At 39.3% G+C, this 16,548-nt stretch overlaps 2 protein-coding genes across 5 annotated transcripts in view; one reads left to right on the top strand and one right to left on the bottom strand.

The window, feature by feature from the left end:
* The window catches only part of CMSS1 (cms1 ribosomal small subunit homolog), a 416,392-nt gene that overhangs the window by 240,795 nt on the left and 159,049 nt on the right, over positions 1 to 16,548 (bottom strand). The window lies entirely within an intron of this gene.
* Positions 1 to 16,548, top strand: part of FILIP1L (filamin A interacting protein 1 like) — a 348,713-nt gene that overhangs the window by 180,528 nt on the left and 151,637 nt on the right. The gene's annotated exons all lie outside the window — the stretch shown is intronic.

The raw sequence follows: 16,548 nt of genomic DNA, 5'->3' as shown, positions 1-16,548 counted from the left end.
CGAACAGCAGCTATATTCTGCAGTCAACTGCTATTCATTGCCATTCCAACTTCTTTCTGATGAAAACTGACATGAAGTTAAACAAAGTGAATGGAAAGATTAGTATTCTACAGTCCCTACATTGGAAGAAAGGGGAAAAAAGAACCTCTTAGGTCCAGAACACTGTTGCTTTGGTTTAGTCACCCAAGGGCCTTTGGGAATACTACAATTGTCTTAGGTTAATCAGGAGTGGACCAAGCCAAGGCTGTCTTGGATTGTTCAGATTGATCCCAAGACAGTTAAAGTCTTCTAGAATTTGGTCTGTTTTGGAGCTCCTCACCTATTGGTACTGTCTTAGGATTCTGGTCCACATCAAATTTATCATAGCAAAAGTTTTGCATTTGTAGTATGTGTAGTGCTGTTGGTCAGCAGCTTCGACACATTTACCTTTTTCTTTTGGGATTAAAAAGACAAGAAGAGGGGAGCAGCTAGGTGGCACAGTGGATAAAGCACTGGCCCTGGATTCAGGAAGACCTGAGTTCAAATTCAGCCTCAGACACCTGACACTTACTAGCTGTGTGACCTTGGGCAAGTCACTTAACGTTCATTGTCCTGCAAAAAAACCCAACCAACCAACCAACCAACCAACCAAACGAACAAACAAGCAAAAAAGACAAGAGGAACTTTCTCATATTTTCCTCAAGTTGCCCAGGAAGACTGAGGCCAGAAAGATGCTGGAACATGATTTGATCTTATAATGGTGCACATAATAATAACACTAATACCGAGCATTTAGATGGTACCTACCAGGGGCCAGGCACTGTACTCACAGCTTTGCAAAAATGATCTCATTTGATCCTCACAACAGCCCTGGGTGCTGTTATTATCCCCATTTTACAGGTGAGGAATCTGAAGTAGACAGAGATTGAGAGACTTTCCACCTTGGGCACAGCTGGTAAATGTCTAAGGCTGGATTTGAATTCAGGTCTTCTTGACTCCAAGTCCACCAATCTATCCACTGTGTCTCTTAGCTGAATACTAAGGATCCAGCATAATACAGTGGAAAGAGCAATGACTCTGTATCCAAAGGGCCTGGGATCAAATTATGCCTCTCCATGGTTATTACCTGTCTCCTTGGGAAACTTAGTCATCCCTGAGGCTCACCTCCCTTCTCTGTAAAATGACAGGACTGGACTAGATGGCCTGAGGTCCCTTCCAGTTTTAGATCTATGATCTTCTAGAGCTGAAACCTCCTCCCTATTAAATAGTATTTTTGTTGTTCATTCATTTACTTATGTCCAACTCTTTCTGACGCCATGGACCATACCACGGCAGGCCCCCTTCTGTACTTTACTGTTTCCCAAAGTCTGTCCAAGCTCATGTTTTTTGCTTCCATGACACTCACTATCTATTCATCTCTTCCTCTGCCACCCCCTTCTTTTTTTGCCTTCAATCTTTTAGAACAGCAGGGTTTTTTTCCCATGAGTCCTGTCTTCTCAATGTGGCCACTATATTTAAGCTTCAACTTCAATATTTATCCTTCCAATAACTTCAGTATTTGTCCTTCCAATGAACAGTCTGAATTAATTTATCAAAATATCAACTGATTTGATATTCTTGCTGTCCAACTGACTCTCAAAAGTCTTCTCCAGGGGCAGCTAGGTGGCACAGTGGATAAAGCCCTGGATTCAGGAGGACCTGAGTTCAAATCCAGTCTTAGATACTTGACACTTACTAGCTGTGTGATCCTGGGCAAGTCACTTAACCTCAATTGTCTCACACGCACACACAAAAGTCTTTTCCAGTACCACAATTTGAAAGTATCAATTCTGCAGTGTCCAGATTTCCTTATAGCCCAACATTCATAGTCATACATCACTACTGGAAAAACCATGGCTTTGACCAATGGACCTTTGTCAGCAAGGTGATGCCTCTGCTTTTTAGTATGCTGTCCAGATTTGCCATAGGTAGTCTTCTAAGGAACAAGGATCTTTTAAATTCATGGTTACCATCACTGTCTGCAATGATCTTTGAGCCCAAGAATAGAAAACTGACATTGCTTCCATTTCTTCTCTCTCTATTTGCCAGGAAGTGATAGAACCAGTCGCCAAGATATTTGTTTTTGTTTTTGTTTTTTTTTAATATTAAGCTTCAAGCCAACTTTTATATACTCCTCATTTCCTCATCAAGAAGCTTCTTAATTCTTCTTCACTTTCTGCCATCAAAATAGTATCATCTGCATAACTGAGATTGTTGATATTTCTCCCAGCAACCTTAATTCTGGCTTCTGATTCATTTAGTCCAGCATTTCCTATGTTGTACTCAGCATGTAAGTTAAATAAAAACTGTGATAATATACAGCTTCTTGTACTCCTTTCCCAATCTTAAACCAATCAACTGTTACATGTTTGATTCTAACTTGCTTCTTGACCTGTGTACAATTTTCTCAGGAGACAAATAAGATGATCTGGTATTCCCATCTCTTTGAGGACTTGGCACATTTTGTTGTGATCCACATAGACAAAGGCTTTAGGGTAGCTGACAAAGCAAAAGTAGATGTTTTTCTGGGACTCCTTTGCTGTCTCCATGATCCATCTCTGTTGGCAATTTGGTCTCTAGTTCCTATGCCTCTTTGAAAACCAGCCTGTTCTTTTGGTAATTCTCGGCTTACATACTGCTGAAGCCTAGCTTGCAGAATCTTAAGTATAATCTTGCTGGCATGTGAAATGAGTACAATTGTTTGGTAATCTGAACATTCTTTGGTACTGCCCTTCTTTAGTTGGGCACATGTCTCTATGGGACATAAACTGATCTTTTCTAATTCACTGTTGAGCTTTCCAAATTTATAGGCATATCAAATAGAATATTTTAACAATTAATTCACATGTAGTAATCCTATTCCTTAACTCACTGCCCCAACGTCTCATAGTTTTAGTTTTCAGAATCCAAAAGTAAGCAGAAAAATTAAACTTGAAAGAGTATAAAGGGGGGGGGCTCAATGACTGTCTGGCAATAATACATATGACATTCTGTCCCTAGAGTCTCTTGTCTTTCTACTAAGGAGGAAGATATAGTCACTTTATAAGGAGCCACACGAGATTAATCCCATCATTCCTAACCACACCTTATTCTGGTCACAAATACTATTCAATTCCATCAGGTACCTGACTGATTAGACTGTTTCAAGTTAATGCAAATCCACAGTCAAAGATTTAAGATTTGCCATTATTGAAGATATTCAAAGCAGGCTGGGTACAGGCTGATGATGGTGTTCAGTCCCGTCTGACTCTTCATGACCCCATTTGGGGTTTTCCCGGCAAAGATACTGGAATGATTTGCCATTTCTTTTCCAGCTTATTTTACAGATGAGGAAACTGAGGCAAACAAGGTTAAGTGACTTGCCATGGGTCACTTAGGTAGAAGTTTCTGAGGCTAGATTTGAACTCAGGAAGATGAGTGTTTTTGACTTCAGGCCAGGTACTCTATCCACTGAGCCACCTAGCTTCCCTGAAGGCAACTGTAAATGAGAAGTTTCCAAGATGAGTTAAGCAATGGCAGCATTGTTAGACAAAGTGCATAAGTTCACATGGTGACTGTGTTGAAAAAGGCAATCCACATTCTGAAGAGTAAGTATGATTAAATCTGTCTCAGAGTGTATGCTCCTTTGGGGCAGAGACTGTCTTCTGCCTTTTCTTTATATCCTTAAAACTTAGCTCAGTGACTGGTACATAATGTTGACAAATGTTTACTGGTTGATAGCATACCTCAGTCAAAAAACTCCTAAACATATGTTAAGGTGAGGTTTTCAGTCAGCTACTACATAAGGAGACTATAATTGTTGTTCAGTCATGTCCAACTCTTCGTGGACCATACTGTCCAGGGGGTTTTCTTGGCAAGAAAAGTGGAGTGGTTTGCCATTTCCTTCTCCAGTGGATTGAGGTAAACAGAGGTTAAGTGACTTGCCCAGGGTCACACAGGTCATAAGTGTCTGTATTTGAACCCTGGTCTTCCTGCCTCCGGGCCCAGTTTTCTGTCCACTAAGCCACCTAGCTGCTTAAGGAGGCTATTGAAATGAGTTAAAAACACATTGCCTAAAACACTCAAAATATGGAATTTTCTTTCTTCCTTCCCTCCCCTTCTAGGAGCATCCCTGTAGTAAAAACCAAGCAGCATCTTAGTCATTCCCATGAAAGGCATGAAGGACCCTTCCTGCTGCCAAAGACATTAATGTGGTTTTCCCCCCTCTCTTTGAGGCTACTGCTGCCATAATGATATAATTAACCACATGGATGCCCAGTGGTTCCTGTCTGGAGTTGTTGTTTCAATGAATACTATAATGACATTTCTCACTTTAAAAAAGAAAGTCAATGAATAAAAAGCCAAGTAATGAAGCACATGAAAACAAAACAAAAAAATTATAATTTGAGGAGAAAGCAAAAGGTTCCCAAGTTTCCTAGAAGTAATTTCCTTATAAATTTATTTTCTGTGGCAAAAATTGCATCATTTAACGGCCACATCATAACAACTCCACACATTTACACATATTTTGACAGTTTATAATGCACTTTCCTTATAATGATACCATGAGGTTGATAGGATAAGTTTAATATTGCTATTTTCAGAAGAGGAAACTGAGCTTCGGAGGGAAAGTGATTGGCCCATCATCACCTAGCTAATGGGTTTCAGAGCTGGACTTCTGGCTTATTATTCTTTCAACCATTTTCACCTCTTTCAGATGTCCATGAGACAAAGTGGAAAAACAATTTATTAGGGAACCAAGGGGTTAATTTCCAGACATTTTGAGGCCATATGGATTAAAGTCCCCAGTATGATGACTGCAAGTAATCATGCTGCAAGGCCAGATGAGTCATCCGGAAGGCATACTACATCAAAGTACTTTGGAGCTAACAAGGTGGTCTCTGGAGTACAACCCCCTCCCCCAACCCCTACATTCTGGGACTTTGGGATAAAAAATGAGTATAGAGAAGCCTCACCATTTTAGCATCAATGAAGCAGAATCCTGCTAGTTTATAATTAAACTATTATGCCAACCCTTCCCACCCCCAACCCCCCGCCACACCTTTATGGTAGTCTGAAAAACCTCAAGTTTTCTGGGTCCAATAAGTGTTCTAGACATGCCCCTTCCTTTTGCCCAGTCCCATCACACTGATCCATTCCCTTCACCTGTCTCTTCTACCTCCCACCCCCATATTTAGAGCAGAAATCCAATCAGACAGGTCCCCTGAGCAAGACCTCATCCCTTCCTACAAAATTCTGGTCCTTATCCATACACCTGAGCACTTCTATTAGAGGAAAGGAGCAATGAAAACCTAGAACAACCTTGGCTCCAGGTTGGAGAAGAGGGTTGTTGTCACTGGATCATCTATCCTCTCCTTCCTCCTATCATGGTCTAATAATCAATTCACCTAAGGCTTGGAGCTGCGCCCCCCAGTGATCAGGCTGTATATTTGTCGATCCACACATATCCTTGTTTCTTGCTCACAATTCAACAAAATTCAAGTCAAGATGTGCAAGGTTTCTCTGAATTACAAATGTGCTGAAATAAGGTCAGTTGCCATATAGCATTTATTGGTTAATTGGCTTTTCTATGGCAAACCCTAAATTCTGCCTCAAAGCAGCCGTAAGAGACTGGGACCCCCTCCTGTTTGTCTCTTTCACTACTTAAGGCCAACTTATTTATTAATACTTAGTAGAATGGAAGACAGGAACCATTCACACTTATCTCCAGTACTTCAAGAACTGGGGCACTGATGCAGCTACTCTCTCCACCATTCCAACTTGTGTATTCTTCTTGTGGCAAAAACAAACCATCATTAGGGTAAGTAGCCGACCCTCTGGGATGAATTTCTTCACATTTTAAAAACTAAACAGATGCCTGAGACCAGATACCATGCATGACTAATTGGTAGTGCAGTCTTCTCTGCTTGGTAGGGCCTTAGAGAACTGGAACTCTCGTACCATGACTTTCCCAAATCCAGGGTCACCTTTGTATCATAAGGGGGCATCAGAATGGAATTTTAGCGCAAGATAATATGCACATGTGAAAACACAGGCAGAGAACAAGGCGTCCAACTTGTACCTCCTCTTCTTTCTTGGTACTGAGCACACTCAAAACAAGGCTGAGATTCTTTGATGAATTCGAGGCCGCACGTCTGTGAGCTCAAGAAACTCAAATAATACAATGATGTGTTTGAATGCTAAGAGACCTTTTAACATAGGTTCATACTAAGCAGCATAGTACAATAAATGCTTTGAATCTCCGTGCTCATGGGGCCAAATAAGAGTATTGATAACCCCAGATAGGGGGCACCTCACAAGTAATCTCTATTAACATTTAGAAAGCAGTTTTGTCCTCCCATTTGCGATAATAATCTGACTGATGTCTGGGTAATTCAAGACACTTTTCACAAAATACTTTCATCTAAAATTGTAAAGACATTCAATAAATAACTATTCTGGACCTGGTACATTACTCAAGAGAGCAGATATGAAGAAAAAAACTAAACTGTCCCTGACCTCAAAGAGCTTAGATCCTATTAGGAGAAATAACAGGTACACAGAAATGAAATACAAAGTATATGCAGAGTAATTCCTTGAGGGAATTATGTTATTGGGGAGGGGTCAGGGAATCAAGTTAGTTTCTGGTGGCACTTGAAATGAGCTTTGAAGGAAGCTCAAGATTTAAGGATTCAGAAGTGAGAAGAGACTACATTCTAGACATGGAGGTCAGCCTGGGCAAAACTATACTGATAAGACATGGAATATTGTATGCAGGTTACAGTAAGCTTGTACGTTTGGCTAGAACATTGTATATAAAGGAGAATAATGAGAAATAATACTAGAGAGATAGAATGAAGGCCCAGGACAGAGACCTAGTGTGTATGTGTGCGTGCGAGCGCGCATGTGTACATGCATGCATAGAACTTAGGACAAGGATTATGCTCCAGAAAAGGATATTGAAAAGATTCTCTGTAACTATCCAGCTTTCCCAACTCTTCTACTTCTCACTTATTAAAAATGATTTGAAGGACTAGTTTAAAGAAAACTATCCTCTCTTTGTTCGTGACATGGCACAGACACTTCCTTAGGGTTTGTCTTGGCACAAACACAGAGCATAGATGTAAAAGAAGTTCTCTTTTAAAGGAAGAGTGTGTGTGTATACACACTCAGAGGGATCTGCTAAGAAATAGGCATTACCAAATAAAAATGATTTTTGTTGTTCAGTTGTTTCAGCCATGTCACTCTTCAAGATTCCATTTGGAGTTTCCTTGGCAAAAGAAACTGGAGTGGTCTGCCATTTCTTTCTCCAGCTCATTTTACAGATGAGGAAACTAAGGAAAACAGGATTAAGTGACTTGCCCAGGGTCATACAGCTAGTAAGTGTCTAAGGCCAGATTTGAATTCAGGAAGACGAATCTTTTTGACTCCAGGCCCAGCACTCTATCCACTGGGCCATCCAGCTGCCCAATTAAAAATATTACTATGAAACTAATACACTTTTTTTTTTTTTTGTGAGGCAATTGGGGTTAAGTGACTTGCCCAGAGTCACACAGCTAGTAAGTGTCAAGGGTCTGAGGCTGGACTTGAACTCAGGTACTCCTGAATCCAGGGCCGGTGCTTTATCCACTTTGCCATCTAGCTGCCCCCGAAACTAATACACTTTTAACAACTTTTCAATTCAAGTAAAACAATTGTTTATTTTTGTCATCATAACTTTCTTGTTCTACAAGAGGTTTATTGCCTCTTTCACCAACAACGCAATTATCAGTAATCATACTAAAGTTCTGTCAAAGTCAGACTTGGGGGAAATGTAGAACTTATATTCAGAAGAAAAATGTGAATGTTTGGTCTAAACGGAGTTTTTTTTTTTTTTGAGAGCTTAGTTCAAGAGATGTCACACATGTAATTGGGGTAAGGAAATTGTAGGGTGGGGTCATATTACACTTTTGTGGGGGAAGCACAGGAGGTAGGGGAGAAGCTGCTTCATTTTTCCATACAACATCTAGCAATTTAACAGGAGATATTCTACAAAATCCCTTGAACTGAACTGTCTAGGGATACCAGATCAATCACCTTGTTCTGTATAGTATTTTTAAATGTAGGAAGGGCTGGACTAACCAAAAGAAACAAAGAACTTTTGTCTGCTGGCTTGTATTATCATGCCCACTTTTTGGGAACAAGAGAGAACAGTCATGGCCTGGTGCCTGCCCCTGGGAATTTTGCCTGGTATTATGTATATCTGAGTGACCTGTTTATTTGGTACACTCAACACAACATGAAATTTAGGACTGTTTATGTTGAACTGGTTTGAATTTAGTCTATCACTAAATTATATTTGATGAAGTGTCAATAAATGAAAACAAGAAAATGCTACTTAACCCAGAGAACCCAGTCAACTTTCCAAAGCTTCTAAAATAGAGGGTTGCATCACACATTCAGAAGACTTCAGGTCCAAGTGAGTATTCCAACACTACACTATCTGGGTATTTCTATATATATAGTGCTATAAGACACCATCCATGTTTCAAGACTAAGTTTTTAAGAAACTTGTACCTTGAAGTTTAAGATGAAGAATGCAGCAAAACTAACTGTGTATTAGGAAGATATAGGAAAAGCATTATAGTCCTTGTGCTATTTTAAAAGAAAATCATCATCTGATATTCAAGAGTTCTGACCTAGGGAGGAGGAATGTGGAATTCTAAGATATATTCAAAAATGACCTTGGACTATATGAAAACAATTTTTTTCTGCCCTGTTCTACTGAGGTCTTAGAATAAATTCCTATTAATATTTCATTTTTAAACAAGAAAACAATCTTTAAAGAGTAACTGATTTGTAATGGAAAAATCAGATAGTTCATCTATTTATATATAGTAATTTCTATATTTCTCTATGTCCTCCAACTGTCTCATAACACACAGCAAAGAAATGCCATGATGTAATGCTGCTCCATTAGAGCTCTCTGTACTGGCTGTTTATTCCTTATCTAAGGCCAGGAGTCTCTGGGAACATGAGAAACTGGAAGACCAAGAGGTCACAATAGACACTAAGTACGCTTGGGTTTTGGCAAGGCTTTTGGACAAAGTTCCTTATGTCTTTTATGAACTAGAAAGAAGTATCCTTGCCTGGTGTCCAATTAGATAGGTACAGTTTAAAATGCATGTGTAGACTCAAAAGTGAGTGATTAATGGATAGGTATAAATGTGGAGGGAAGTCCCTAGTGGACTGCCTCAGGGACTGGCTCTATTGTGTTCGATGATTTTTATTAGTGATTTGTGCAAGCCATTACCAAAGTGTCGGCTCCCATGGCCTGGGTTCAATCTTCAGTCTGTCAGAATTTTATGTGGCTCATGCCCCCAGCATAAAGTTTCCCCTGGCAACATCAGAATTTGGATTAAGAGCCCCAAACTTCCATGAAAGGGATCAGGCTAACAAATACAGGACAGGTTTTATTTAACAACTTAAAAAATGCACAGGAATAATGCACAAGCTACTAAGCAATCAAGACAACTTCCTTTCTCTTCAGGAGTCCTAGGGACCTATGCAGTATCTGTGTGTTTTAATAATAAACTTTTCATTTATAGTTTTGGGTTCTGATTCTTATCCCTCTTTCCCTCCCTCCCCTCCCCTTCCCTGAGGTGGCAATCAGATATGGGTTATACATGTACAGTTATGTAGAACATTACCATATTTGTCATTTTGTACAAGTAAACTTGATAAAAAGGAAAAAAATGAAAGAAAGTGAAAACTAGCATGCTTCAGTCTGTTCCATCAATATCAGTTCATTCTTTGGAGATGGATAGTAGGTTTCATCAACAGTCCTTTGGGATTGTCTTGAATCATTGTATTGTTGAAGTACACTTGTTTTAGGGTAGCACCTTGGGTAGGGTTTTTATGCAAAAGGAAATAACTTAGGGTTACTTAAGAGTCAAGTAAACTCTCTTTTTGATGGACCTCCACCTGCCCAGGGGCCTATATAGTCCTCCTAACCCACTGTATTATCCTGGGTAGGGTCTCTTTGCTCCCCAACAGAAAAAGACTCAGGGTTGCTAGGGAGTCAAGGTGGATTTGAAATCAGAAGACCTGATTCTGAATACTGAATAAGTCATCTAACTTTTTAGGCCTCCTTTTCTTCTCTTATAAAATGAAGGGATTGGACTATTAGACCTCCGAAGTCCATTCCAAAGAAGGGACTGGTGCAGATCACTCCTCTAGGCCAATCTGTGTCCTTTGCACCCTTGACGATGACCACTTCAGTTCTCCATCTCTAGTGATACCATCTTCTTTCCTTCACTATATCTATCCACCAGTGGATCTTGTTCTCTATCTCTGTTCTCTGCCTCCACAATGGTCTGTGTCTACACACCTGTATGTCTCTTTCTGGTTTTAATCCTTTCCTTGGGTGCAATAGAGTTTCTTGGAGGGGGCTTCATGGATGAGTATACCTCACTTTAGAGAGCTGAGTCACTGACCAAGATCAGATTTGCAGAAGTGCATCACCGTCTGGGCAAATGCACTAAAATCTGCTTAGACCACATTTGGAATCTTTTACTTGTTTCCTGGCACCATATCTTTAGGGCATGTGTGTCCAGAGGAAAGCAATCAAGATAGTGAGAACTGGTTGGAGAAACTAGGGGTAACTAGCCTGGAGAAGAGTTGGAGACAGGATAGGCATAATGGTGGTTTTCAAATTTTAGAAGGACTTTTATGTGATAAGATTAGATTTCTGCTTCATTTCAGGGAAGAGAAAAGGAAATAAGCATTTATATAGTTCCTACTATGTGGCAGGCACTGTGCTAAACCCTTTACAAATAACATCTCATAATAAGCTTTAGAGGCAGGTGTTATTATTCTTACAGTTAAGGAAACTGAAGCAAACTGAGACTGGATTTGAACTCAGATCCTCCTGACTCTGGGCTTAATGGAGTCATTCTATTCACTGTACCACCTAGCTACTTCCAGGGGGAAAACTAGAACACAGTTGAAGTTACAAAGATGAAGGATTTTAAATAGATTTAGCAGAAAACCTCTTAACAAATCAAATATAAAATATTCTGTTTGACTTTTAATTAATTTATTTATTTTAGTGAGGTAATTGGGGTTAAGTGACTTGCCCAGGGTCACACAGCTAGTAAGTGTTAAGTGTCTGAGGCCGGATTTGAACTCAGGTACTCCTGACTCCAGGGCCGGTACTTTATCCACTGTGCCACCTAGCCACCCCCTCTGTTTGACTTTTAAAGTCCTTCATAACCCAGACCCATCCTGTCTTCCCAGTTTTCTTACATCTTACTCCCTTCCTTACACTCTGATATCTAATCACATTCTATCTTTCCTCTCTGGGCATTTTCATTGGCTATCTCCAATACCTGGAGCTTTCGCCATCCTCACTTCTGCCTCCTACTTTCCCTAGCTTCCTTTATGTCCCAGCTAAAGTCCCATCTCTGAAAAAAGCCTTTCCTAGTTTTCTTTAATCTTATTGCCTCCTGATCACACCTCTAATTTATCCCGTATCCATCTCATTCATACATAGTTGTTTCATGGTTTTGCTTCCATTAAAGTGTGTGTGTTCCCAGGACTTAGCACACAGTGCCTGACACATAGTAGGTGTTTAATAAATGCTTTTTGACTTGACTAACAATTACACATGCCAAAAAGCAGAATGAACTACTTTAGGAGTCACTCAGTTTGGCTATAGAGGGGAAAGTACTTTGAAAAAATCTAAGTTATCTCACTCAGAATTTAGAGAATTGTCCTATACCACTGAATTCTGTTTCTATAAGTATTTAAACGAAACCTAAATAACCATCTTCCAGAGATAATTAACTGGATAAGAGGTTAGACTTGATGACCCATCCAACTCAAAGATTTTATGACAAATTTTTTAAGAATAAAAAAAAAATGGGGCAGCTAGATGGTGCAGTGGATAGAGCACCGGCCCTGGAGTCAGGAGTACCTGAGTTCAAATCCGGCCTCAGACACTTAACACTTAACTAGCTGTGTGACCCTAGGCAAGTCACTTAACCCCAATTGCCTCACAAAAATAAACAAATTTAAAAAATAAATAAATAAAATAGGAATAAAAAAATGTGAACTTTTCTGAGGACCCAGAACCTTTAGAGAATTTAAATTGAACATTCTGTTGCCTTTCTCCCTCTGTAGTCCCATCCATGGAGAAAATAGCAGAATACAAAAAAGGGAATGCTCAAATAACTTGACTGAAAATGGTAGAAAGGAGATAAAGACAAGCAATTGCTAAATTAGGTTATCTGGTTCTCAATGTGCCTTTTTTAGTCATCAGGTTTTACTGTAGTTGGCTGGATTGAGTGTCTTCAAATGTTGGTGTCTAGGGGATAGTAGGAAACAAAATTAAACACAGAAACAATGTTCTTTTCTTATTTTTTATTTTAAGATACACCAAGTTGAAAAAAAAAAAAGCCAACATGCCCTTTTCCCTTATGTGGCTATGCAATGAACAACCTGGCTCTTCTGTAACTTTGCAGTATTAAAAGTCTATTTTTAGCCTGTATTTTTACAGATGAATCACATTTACCATTTGACAGTTAATATCCAGAGCTGAACCAGTTCTGATGATGACTGGTCATCCTACAACATCTCTTTCCGTTCTCCTTCTAGGGAACTAAATCACAGCTAAATGGTCCAGTGAAAAGGATGAAACTCAAATGGAAAGTCAGCAAACACACTGCTCCACAATGCAATAAAGTATAGGATGTTAATCAGATAACTTCCACTTAAGACAGTGGAAGTTAATGTCATATGTTCAGCAATGAATCATTCGCACTCCAGATGCTATATCCTATGGAAGGATTAAATATTGCTCAAGCCCAAGAGAATTAGCACAACAATGAGTTTTCACCTGTGTTTCCTAAATAGACTGTTAGCTCTTTATAGGTAGAGCTGGGAAATAGATAAAAAGGTAAATAAGGATCCATGTTATATTTTTAAAAGGGGGGGGCAAGTGGAGGTGAGCTGTGAATTAAGATACTTAGTTCATGCTGGAAGAGGATCTCAGAGATCAAAACCTTCTAACTTGTTGTAATTAACTGCCAACCTTGATGTACTTTTGCTGGCTGTCTCCCCCATGCCTAGAATTTTCTCCCTCCTAACCTCTGTCTCCTGGATTCCCTGTCTTCCTTCAGGTTGTCAGCTAAAATCCCATCTGCAAGAAGCCTTTCCCTGCCTTCCTTATTAAACAAAATTGGATATTATGACAGCATTTTATTAAAACATAGTTCTGGGGCAGCTAGGTGGATAAAGCACCGGCCCTGAATTCAGGAGGACCTGAGTTCAAATCCAACCTCAGACACTTGACACTTACTAGCTGTGTGACCCTCGGCAAGTCACTTAACCCCAACAGCCTCACCAAAACCAAACCAAACCAAAGCAAAACAAAAACATAGTTCTAATGTAATAATCTGTCCTGTAGATGTATACATTTACCTAAATCTAGGTTCCTTTTGATTGGTTAGCTTAACATCGCCATATTAATCTACACATTTTTTTTTAATTGCACCCTTTCAAATTCTGAACCATAGAGGTGCAGAGATTCTACAAACTCTACAAACCTGTATCTATATAGTAGGAAGATAAGATTGAGCAATGATTCTATCCTGTTAGTCTGATAGTGGAGAAAGACCCTTAAAGTAAAGCTGGAGTTTTTATTATGGGCTGAAGTTTCCAATCTGTTAATTGCCTCTGAACAAATCAAGCAAATAATCACCAATACTCTATTAGTCTTCACAGACAGCTGGAAATAAACCTAGGACAAGTGGTTCAGTCAATAATTTTAACCAGCTCCTCCATTCAACCTAATGCTGAACAACACTACCACACAGGAAACTGTCATTTCTACCAAATAGTACTGTATACCCATAAAAATGAAGTCATCTATTATGATGATACAAAATACCCAATTTTATGCTGGAAGATTTCAGCTTTACTCGATCCAAGACCACTGTTTTGTGGTGAAGACATTTTGTTGTTGCTGTTCTGATCACCAAAACCTTGAGTAGGAGTGTCGGTTAATGGAAACTACTGGTGGGAAGGGAAGGAGGAAGAAGGAATTATGTGCAGATTAACCAGTTTACTGTGACTAACTTGTTGGACAACCATAACCACACCTTTTATTTTGCAGATAAGAAAACTGAAGCTAATAGACATTAAAACAGCTAGTTAAGGGCTTAGCCAACACCAGAAGGTAAAATTCTCCCTAGACCACATGTGGTGGCATTCAGTTCAATCTGATTCAATTCAATTCAGTTCCATTCAACAAACATTTAATTAACAAAAATTTTTAATTAAAAAAGTAAGCACCTAAAATATGCGAGATACTTGGCTAAGGGTCAGAGACAAAGATCATCTCTACCCTCAGGGTGCCTAAATTTTATGCGAGAATAGAAAAGTTAATAAACAGTAATTTCAGATATAAAGGATGGAATACTTTTTCGTGTTCACCATTTTTATAGTGGCAATCAGGAAATGTTGATGAATAAAAATTAATAAAAATAGAAAACTAGCCAGTATCTTTCCTCTCTATACTCTTTCCTAAGGAGATAAGATTTATATTGTCGTTTCACATAAACAAAACAGATGCAACTTATTTTTTGTCTTTGGTGGGGGGAGATGGGGAGGTAACATGGAGATCCCAAACCACCACTGGTATTTCAATGTATTCGCTTTCCCAGTCCACCCTCCAAAGTCAATGATCAATGCATTAAGAATTTGACAAGAGAAACAATGAAGTCACTGATCTGACAAAGTTTGAAAGCGTTGTCCAATTTGCCTCCTTGTTTTCTCCATCAGGATGCTTAATTACTTCTCATTATTCCTCATTTGTGGTTGTTGGCAGAGGAACATGTAACCTCAACTACTGTAAACAAGTGAACATATACACTCCTCCCCTTCAGTAGTTTCTGATACTACAAATAATTGGTTATTGTTAAATACTGTTAAAACAATATGGGGTTGGCTTCATTAAGGGGTAAAAATGTTAACTACTCCTACCCCCTAAAAAATTAGATTTCTAAAAGCACTCCAATTACTTTATTTATTTATTTATTTATTCATTCATTCGTTTGTTTGTTTATTTATTTATTTATTTAGGGTGAGGCAGTTGGGGTTAAGTGACTTGCCCAAGGTCACACAGCTAGTAAGTGTCAAGTGTCTGAGGCCAGATTTGAACTCAGGTCTTCCTGACTCCAGGACCAGTGTTCTATCCACTGAGCCACCTAGCTGCCCCTCCAATCACTTTTGACATAAGTTTACACCATTAAAAAAATTCAGAAGTCACACCCATGTGTTTAGATATTTTATAGTATATAAACTGTTCTGTGAGTTCTGTATGTTTTAACTTGAATTCAAATGTTTGCTGGATTTGCTGAATGAATAACTCTAAATGTGTTGTATAAGACTAATATTTCTTTTTTTTTTTTTTAGGCAATGGGGGTTAAGTGACTTGCCCAGGGTCACACAGCTAGTAAGTGTCAAGTGTCTGAGGCCGGATTTGAACTCAGGTACTCCTGAATCCAGGGCCGGTGCTTTAACCACTGCGCCATCTAGCTGCCCCCCAGACTAATATTTCTTTATAGATTCCACAGAAAGGCTTTCTGAGTCAACTGCTTAATTTTACAGACCCTGGGATATGTAGGAAACTACCCTGTTCAGCAGAAACCTCATTTACCTTTGGATACCGGGAAGCAGAGGAGATACATTAAGTATTTGTCTCACTGTGTCTCTGAAATACCAGCACCTAACACAGTACTTGAGACATAATCAGCCCTTAATAAATGCTGAGAAAGGGAGGAAAGCCATGTTAGATGCTAAGCAGGAACATATAGTACCTGTAATCTAGGTATTTCCAGTCAAGAAAAAATAAAATATTTAAAAATAAATAGCTGAAGTAAAAGCCAGCATAAAAGTGGTAATAAGATTAGTGACACAAGTAATATAGGAAAAGAGAAATATCACATCTTGTGAAAACTACCTGAAACTATTTGGGGGAGGTTGCAAGTTCAATGTACTAAAAAAGGAAGGAAGGAAAAAAGCATTTATTTCACACCTACTATTATTATCCTCACTTTACAGGTGAGGAAACTGAGGCAGACAGAACTTAAATGACTTGCCCAGGGTCACACAACTATTTGTTTGTTTGGTTTTTTGGGGGGCAATGAGGGTTAAGTGACTTACCTAGGGTCACACAACTAGTAAGTGTCAAGTGTCTGAGGTCGGGTTTGAACTCAGGTCCTCCTGAATCCAGGGCTGGTGCTTTATCCACTGTGCCACCGTGCTGCCCCCTAAGGTCACACAAGTAGTAAGTGTCTGAGGCTACATTTGAATTCAGGTTTTTGTGACTCCAGGACTATCCCTCTAGCCACTGAACCACCTAGCTACTTCTTCCCTAGGGAAGGAGTTTCATCATGTAGAAGTTAATAGTAATTTGTTGAGATGATGCTGATCTAAGATCAAAATTGAAAAGGGAGAGAAAAGGGCAGCTAGGTGGTGCAGTGGATAAAGCACTGGCCCTGGATTCAG

This window comes from Dromiciops gliroides, chromosome 3 (assembly GCF_019393635.1).
Source record: "Dromiciops gliroides isolate mDroGli1 chromosome 3, mDroGli1.pri, whole genome shotgun sequence".
Lineage (NCBI taxonomy): Eukaryota > Metazoa > Chordata > Mammalia > Microbiotheria > Microbiotheriidae > Dromiciops > Dromiciops gliroides.
Note: the sequence above shows the minus strand (reverse complement) of the source record. Positions and strands in the feature narration are given on the sequence as shown.